Here is a 9,121-nt window from a genome sequence, read left to right as displayed (position 1 = left end):
ACAAGCAAGCAATCCAACACACGAGCAAACAAGAGACGGGCAAAAAGAGGCAAACGGAAAAGAGAGGGCGAATAAAACGGCAAGGGTGAAGTGGGGGAGAGGAAAACGAGAGGCAAATCGCAAATAATGTAATGCGGGAGATAAGGGTTTGTGATGGGTACTTGGTATGTTGACTTTTGCATAGACCTCCCCGGCAACGGCGCCAGAAATCCTTCTTGCTACCTCTTGAGCACTGCGTTGGTTTTCCCTTGAAGAGGAAAGGGTGATGCAGCAAAGTAGCGTAAGTATTTCCCTCAGTTTTTGAGAACCAAGGTATCAATCCAGTAGGAGGCTACGCGCGAGTCCCTCGCACCTACACAAAACAAATAAATCCTCGCAACCAACGCGATAAGGGGTTGTCAATCCCTACACGGTCACTTACGAGAGTGAGATCTGATAGATATGATAGGATAATATTTTTGGTATTTTTATGATAAAGATGCAAAGTAAAATAAAAAGCAAAGGAAATAACTAAGTGTTGGAAGATTAATATGATGAAGATAGACCTGGGGGCCATAGGTTTCACTAGTGGCTTCTCTCAAGAGCATAAGTATTTTACGGTGGGTGAACAAATTACTGTTGAGCAATTGATAGAATTGAGCATAGTTATGAGAATATCTAGGTATGATCATGTATATAGGCATGACGTCCAAGACAAGTAGACCGACTCCTGCCTGCATCTACTACTATTACTCCACTCATCGACCGCTATCCAGCATACATCTAGAGTATGAAGTTCATAAGAATAGAGTAACGCCTTAAGCAAGATGACATGATGTAGAGGGATAAATTCATGCAATATGATAAAAAAAACCATCTGGTTATCCTCGATGGAAACAATACTATACGTGCCTTGCTGCCCCTACTGTCACTGGGAAAGGACACCGCAAGATTGAACCCAAAGCTAAGCACTTCTCCCATTGCAAGAAAGATCAATCTAGTAGGCCAAACCAAACTGATAATTCGAAGAGACTTGCAAAGATAACCAATCATACATAAAAGAATTCAGAAGATTCAAATATTGTTCATAGATAAACTTGATCATAAACCCACAATTCATCGGTCTCAACAAACACACCGCAAAAGAAGATTACATCGAATAGATCTCCACGAGAGAGGGGGAGAACATTGTATTGAGATCCAAAAAGAGAGAGAAAGCCATCTAGCTAATAACTATGGACCCGAAGGTCTGAGGTAATCTACTCACACTTCATTGGAGGGGCTATGGTGTTGATGTAGAAGCCCTCCGTGATCGATGCCCCCTCCGGCGGAGCTCCGGAACAGGCCCCAAGATCGGATCTCATGGGTATAGAAGGTTGCGGCGGTGGAATTAGGTTTTTGGCTCCGTATCTGATCTTTTGGGGGTACGTAGGTATATATAGGAGGAAGAAGTACGTCGGTGGAGCAACAGGGGTCCCACGAGGGTGGAGGGCGCGCCCCCTACCTCGTGGCTTCCCTGTTGGTTGCTTGACGTAGGGTCCAAGTCTCTTGGATCATGTTCGTTCCGAAAATCACGTTCCCGAAGGTTTCATTCCGTTTGGACTCCGTTTGATATTCTTTTTCTGCGAAACTCTGAAATAGGCAAAAAACAGCAATTCTGGGCTGGGCCTCCGGTTAATAGGTTAGTCCCAAAAATGATACAAAAGTGAATAATAAAGCCCAATAATGTCCAAAACAGAAGATAATATAGCATGGAGCAATCAAAATTATAGATACGTTGGAGACGTATCACAGCTCGGCAAATACCCCTGAGAAATCCGAATTCAAAATTAGAAACATAATTTTCTCCTCCAATACTTGTTTACATGGAAAAAGCCTTACCCGCCGCGATCTTCCTCGCCTCTTGGATCCCTTGCAGGGCGCTTTGGGTTTCCCCCCGGGCATCGCTCGTGGCCTGATGCGCCTTGGTGAGTTTGGATTCTTTCTCTGTTAAACTCTGCTCCAAGGTTTCGCATTTCCTCACGGCCTCTTGCAGCTCCTCCTCAACTTTAATAACCCTAGCCTCGTGCTTCTCACGAAGAGCCTGCTCTGTGGTGCCTTTTTCTCGGCCTCGGCCACAGCCTTCTTAAGAGCCTCGACTTCAGTCATCATCCCTAGCGCAAATCACGAAACATATTTCATCATACTGACAATTCATTCGCAATAAACGCGAACAAGACTTGCGCATACCTTGTTTATCGCCCAACTGCATTTTCAACTGGCCAAGTTCTTCTTTGGCCCGCTCCAGACTTTGATTCAGTCCGGAGACCTCCGCAGTATGAGAGGCAGCAGCCGCTACAGACGCCTACTTATAACAGAAGAGAAACAGATGTCATTCAATGAGTCTTCCTGTGAACATAAATTTGATCCTCTGTCCGGTTCTTTCTTTCACCGAACAGTGTATCAGGGGCTACTATCCATACCATGACACTCTTTGAAACCTCATAAAACATACCTCAAAGCCTTTTATAAGGCTGATGCAGGCTTCATTCAGTCCACTCTCAGCAGACTGAATCTTCTCAATCACTGCACCCATAAGGGCATGGTGTTCATCGACAATGGAGGCGCTCTTTAGCGCCACCAACAAAGCAGCCGACACCTCTGGTTGGACAGAGGTTGCCGGTGGAATAGGCATGCCCCCCCCCCCCCAGTTGAGGGAGGCTGCCTGCGTGATTCTGGAGCCGTATTGGTCTTCGGAATTGCATCCGGCTGGGAGCCGAATTCAAGATGGCCCCCGCCGTCAGCTCCCATGGGAATCTTCTCCCCCATGTGTCCGGCCCCTGAAGTTTGACCTCCAGGCACCGCCTTCATGGTACTTTCCCCTCCTCCTTGGCCGGGATCCTTCTGGGACGAAGCCTCGGTGTTATTCACCTGTCTGGGGGGACGGGCCTTCGGGGGCGTCCCGCTCTCCATAGCATTCAAGCTCAGTGAATCCTCTGATGAGGATTGTTTGGTACGGGACCTCGCCGGACTACAAAAATATGGCTCAGGTTAAAATACTATGCGATGATGAGTCTCGACGCATAAACATACTCGGATTCAATATACTCACGAATTCACCAGGGGCTGGGCCCTGGGATCCCATGTCGGACCGCTGTCGGCGGCGGCAGCGGATTCCTCCGGGAGAAGAGCTTTTCCCTTTTTAGGCGACCCGGCCTCCAAGTGTGCGGAGGCCGTCCTCTTCCTTCTCCCCTCGCGGGGGATTCATCTTCCTCCTCCTCCTCGTCCTCTTCGGAGGCGGAACGGGCATCAGAGACTTCGGATACTGTGTCCGAAGTGCCGCGGCGACGAAGGCCGCCCCGGGTCTTTTTGGCCTCCTTCTCGGCCATCTTCTTCGGCACCTTGTAAGGCGCCGGGACCAGCATCTTCGTCAGAAGTGGGACGGCCGGTTCTTCGGGCAGTGGGACCGGATAATGGATCCGCTCCGCCTTCTTCGTCCAGCCCTAGGAGAGTTGTGGAAAACACATTAGGCACTTCCCTTGGGTTATGCGGATAAAAAGTACGATGACTTACCGAACTTGCAGGACGGGACAGTTGGTACCCGCGGTCTTCGGCGGAGTCCGGCCATGATTTGCTAGACTTGAAAAGCAGTTTCCAGATGTCCTTGTGTGAGGAGCCGAAAAGCTCTCGCAGGGTTTGGTGCTGGGCCGGATCGAATTCCCATAGATTGCAAGTCCGGTGTTGACAAGGCAGGATCCGGCGAACTAACATCACCTGGACTACATTGACAAGTTCAATGTTCTTGTCTCCCATATCTTTAACGCGCATCTAGAGCGCCGACAATTCATCGGACGAGGACCAGTTCAGGCCCTTCTTGACCCAGGATGTAAGCCGTAGGGGGGCATTGGATCGAAACTCGGGAGTAGCGGCCCAATCCGTGCCGCGCGGCTCGGTGATGTAAAACCACTGCTGTTGCCACTCCTTGACGGAATCGTTAAAGGTGCCTGTTGGCCATGTAAGGTTCGGCATCTTGCTCACCATAGCGCCCCCGCACTCAGCGTGCTCACCACCCACTACCTTGGGCTTCACATTGAAAATCTTCAGCCATAAGCCGAAATGTGGCGAGATGCGGAGAAAAGCCTCGCACACGACAATGAATGTCGAGATGTTGAGGAAGGAATTAGGGGACAGATCGTGAAGATCGATCCCATAATAATACATGATGCCGCGAACGAATGGGTGGAGGGGAAACCCTAGCCTCGCGGAAAAAGTGAGGGAGGAATACAACCCTCTCGTGGGGTTCCGGAGTAGGGACGATCTGTCCCGCCGTAGGGAGATGGTGGCTGATTTTCTTGGCTAGATACCCGGCCTTCCGAAGCTTTTTGATGTCCTTCTCCCGGACGGTAGAGGCCATCCATTTGCCTCCTGCTCCGGATCCGGACATTTTCGGAAGGCCTTGGTGGGCAGTGAAGATGAACGCTTGGGCGCTGGAGCTCGGGCGGAGGGGAATGGATCGGGAAGAAGAAAGCGTGGGTGTGAATGGGAGTCCTTATCCCCTTATAAAGGCAGCAGGGATTCTGCGCCTCCCCACTTGCCTGGTAAAACCGCTTGCTCCCCCAAGCGCCGTAATTGATGGCGTGGTTGGGTTACCCACACCCATATTGATGAGAATCCCGTGAAAAGAGGGACACGATCTCTGCTTCAACAAGACGTACCAACAAAACCGCCTCGCAACACGTGCAATGGCAGGCTCGGAAAAATGGTTCGTCATGACCAGATCACGGCAGAACGCTTAGCAGATTAGATTTGTGGAAATATTATTCTCTCTATGGTGGTATGTGGAATTTGTTTTGCAGAGCCGGACACTATCCTTGTGTTCAAAATCTTCTATGGAATATTCGGAGGAGGAACCCGCCTTGCAATGCCGAACACAATCTACGCGCCGGACTCATCGTCATTGAAGCCTGGTTCAGGGGCTACTGAGGGAGTCCTGGATTAGGGGGTCCTCGGACAGCCGGACTATATACTTTAGCCGGACTGTTGGACTATGAAGACACAAGATTGAAGACTCCGTCCCGTGTCCGGATGGGACTCTCCTTGGCGTGGAAGGCAAGCTTGGAAATAGGGATATGTAGATCTCCTCCCTTATAACCGACTATGTGTAACCCTAGCCCCCTCCGGTGTCTATATAAACCAGAGGGTTTAGTCCATAGGACAAGAACAATGATACCATAGGCTAGCTTCTAGGGTTTAGCCTCTACGATCTCGTGGTAGATCAACTCTTGTAATACTCATATCATCAAGATCAATCAAGCAGGAAGTAGGGTATTACCTCCATCGAGAGGGCCTGAACCTGGGTAAACATCATGTCCCCCGCCTCCTGTTACCATCCGCCTTAGACGCACAGTTCGGGACCCCCTACCCGAGATCCGCCGATTTTGACACCGACAGCCGTCGCATATTACACTTTGCTGGCTTGGCAACCATAGTACAGAAGTACTGCGCAATGGAAAGCGCCTGGAAAACTCAGGCAGCTCGTCGGGAACCACCGGTTTCAACTCAGCCCCTCGTCTGGGCAAAAAGGACGCACCCTCGTGGGGCGCCTGACCCAATAGTAAAGAAATCAAAGCCCATTATGGGCGCGGAATTGTTCTGGAGGGATGGCTCGATAGGCCATGCAAAATACATGCAACACCGGATACCACACCAACCCATAGCCTTAGAGCATGTTGGTTACTCCGGCAAGTGGCCAAGAGCGGCGAAGACCTCCTCATCAAAAATAACCCAGAACAACACCCCCCGGAAGAGGAGGACCTCAGAGTATTGCGGTCTTCGAGACCTTTGCTTGAAAAAATCAGCGCAAAAGGGCACTCCGCGACCTCGCCGAAGTCTGCCAAGTTGCAGCAGTAAACCCTTGGAACGACACGGCCATAACTTTCAATGCCAATGACGAACCAACACTCAGGACAGTCCGGGCACCAGCCGCCTTGGTCCTCAGTCCAATCGTGGACGGCTTCCGGCTCACCAAAGTGCTCATGGATGGCGGCAGCGGACTAAACCTCATCTACGAGGACACACTCATAAAAATGGAAATAGATAGGAGCCGCATTGAGCAAAGTAGCACGACCTTCCGGGGAATCATTCCCAGTCGGGAGGCGCGATGCGCGGGAAAAATCACGCTCGACGTGGTATTCGGCACGCCAGAGAATTACCGGTCCGTAGAGATAACCTTCCAAGTGCCCCCTTTCAACAGCGGATATCACACCCTATTGGGGCCAGACGCATTCACACGCTTCCAAGCTATACCTCATTACGGGTACATGAAGCTCAAGATGCCCGGGCCCAATGGCACCATCACTCCTGCTAGTGATCCGGACATAGCACTGCGCGCCGAAAATAAAACCGCATCCCTGGCCCTCGAGGCATTGTCTGAAGCCCTCGCGGCCAAAGAGCTGACCGCGCTGCGCTCCACTGTGGATAGGGATGACGTAATCTTGGACAAATGACCTAAATCCACCTCATTTAAACCAGCAGATGAAATAGTCAAATTTCAAGTCCACCCGACAGACCCCAAGAAGACAGCATCCATTGGGGCACAACTCGACCAACGGTCGATGCCGCGCTACGAGAGTTCCTGCATGACAATTGGGACATATTCGCCTGGCACCCTTCTGACATGCCAGGAATCCCACGCAGGTTGGCCGAACACAGCCTCAATATCTGAAAGGGATATAAATCGGTCAAACAAACACTGCGGCGTTTTTCCGAACCCAAACGACAAGCTATGGGAGAGGATCCAGCCAAGTTACTCGAAGCCGGATTCATCAGAGAAATAAAACACCCGGACTGGCTAGCAAACCTGGTGATGGTACCAAAGAAGGATAAATCCTGGTGCCTATGCGTCGATTTCAAAGACCTCGACAAGGCTTACCCTAAGGATCCCTTCCCCTCACTCGCATCGATCAGATTATTGACGCAATCTCAGGACTCGACTCACTGTGTTTCCTCGACACGTACTCCAGATACCATCAAATCAAGATGAAGGAGTCTGATCAAGCCGCAACGGCATTCATTACCCCATATGGGCCTTTCTGCTTCAACACTATGCCTTTCGGGCTCAAAAATGCTGGCGCCACCTACCAACGCATGATCCAAACATGCCTGGAGAAACAGATCGGCAAGACAGTTGAAGCATATGTGGATGATGTCGTCATCAAAACCAGACACGTCGAGTCATTGATAGATGATCTACGTCTTACATTCGACAACCTCCGTACATATGACATCAAGCTCAACCTGGGAAAGTGTGTTTTCGGCGTCCCCCCCGGAAAACTGCTGGGCTTCATCGCTTCCAATAGAGGAATTGAGGAAAATCCAGCCAAAATCCGAGCTTTGTCACAATTGGCTACACCAACAGACCTTAAACAGGTCCAAAAACTCATGGGATGCGTGGCAGCTTTAAGCCGCTTTATCTCCAGATTGGGAGAAAAAGCATTGCCACTCCATCGCCTTCTCCGACGGACCGACCACTTCGAGTGGACGTACACGGCAACGGCCGGACTGGAGGAAATAAAGGCCCTTTTAGCGAGCAACCCAATCCTGGTTGCGCCGAACGTCGGCGAACCCATGTTATTATACATATCGGCAACACACCAGGTGGTGAGCGTCGTGCTCGTCGTCGAGCGAGAGCAGGACAGACACAAATTCCCGCTCCAGAAACTGGTATACTATGTATCCACTGTCCTCACACCATGCAAATCCCAATACCCTCATTACCAAAAGATAGCATACGCGGTCTTCATGGCATCCCGGAAGCTGCGACACTACTTTCAAGAGTGCTCGATTACGATGGCTTCCGATGTACCACTCAACGACATAATAAACAACGCGATGCCACGGGCCGGATTGCTAAGTGGGCCATTGAGCTCCTTCCATTCGACATAACATACAAACCACCCCGCGCCATTAAATCCCAAGTACTGGCTGACTTCATTGCCGAATGGACAGAGGCCGAACTCCCTAAAGAGTACGTCACGTACTCCAACTGGGTTATGTACTTCGATGGTTCCAAAATGCTGGTGGGGTTAGGGGCGGGCGTTGTCCTAACGTCCCCCACGGGAGACGTAGTTCAGTATGTACTCCAAATATTATACACAGACTCCAACAATGCGGTGGAATACGAGGCCTTGTTGCATGGGCTTCAGATGGCTGTCTCCATGGGCATAGAGCACCTGGAAGTGCGCAGGGACTCAAACCTCGCAATATCTCAAATAAATGGAGATTTCAATGGCAAAGATCCGAAAATGGCGGCTTACCACAACGCCGTTCTTAAAATCTCAGCCCGTTTCGAGGGGCTCGAGTTTCATCATGTGGCTCGAGAAAGTAATGAAGCGGCGGACGTCCTTGCTCGCATCGGCGCCAAGCGCGACCCCGTCCCACCTAACATCTTTTTGGAAAGGCATTTCAAGCCGTCCGTAGTGTGGCAAGGGGAGAGCGGCAACAACAGTCCGGACCTGACTATAACCTCAGATGCCGAACACACCGATATCATCGGGGGCTCAGCCACCGAAATAACACCGTCGGCCCATCTCATAATGGCAGTCATTGCCCCATGGACCGAACCCTTCTTGGCCTACCTTAATAGGCGAGAACTCCCTGAGGATCAGAATGAGGCTCGCCGCATTGTCCGGCGCTCTAAAGCCTACAAGGTTCACGATGGAGAGCTCTACAAGAAAAGCGCTACCGGAGTACTCCAACGATGTATCTCTGAGGAAGAGGGGCGGCGGCTCTTGGCTGAAATTCATGCCGGTCTCAGTGGTCACCACGCCGCGGCTCGGGCCCTTGCAAGCAAGGCTTTCCGTACAGGTTTCTATTGGCCGATGGCCCGAGTAGACGCACAGGACCTTGTCCAACGTTGCGTCGGATGCCAGCTTTTCGCCAACCAGAGCCATATGCCACCCACCGCTCTTCAAACAACCCCCATCACTTGGAATTTTGCGGTCTGGGGGCTTGATATGGTTGGACCCCTTAAAGGAGAAAGCCATAAGAAAAAATATCTGCTGGTCATGGTGGATAAATTCACTAAGTGGACAGAGGCCAAACCAGTTAAAACGGCAGAAGCCGGACTAGGGATAGACTTTATATCCGGTGTTGTACACTGTTA

This window comes from Aegilops tauschii, chromosome 6 (assembly GCF_002575655.3).
Source record: "Aegilops tauschii subsp. strangulata cultivar AL8/78 chromosome 6, Aet v6.0, whole genome shotgun sequence".
Classification (NCBI taxonomy): domain Eukaryota; kingdom Viridiplantae; phylum Streptophyta; class Magnoliopsida; order Poales; family Poaceae; genus Aegilops; species Aegilops tauschii.
This window is presented reverse-complemented; position numbering follows the sequence as displayed.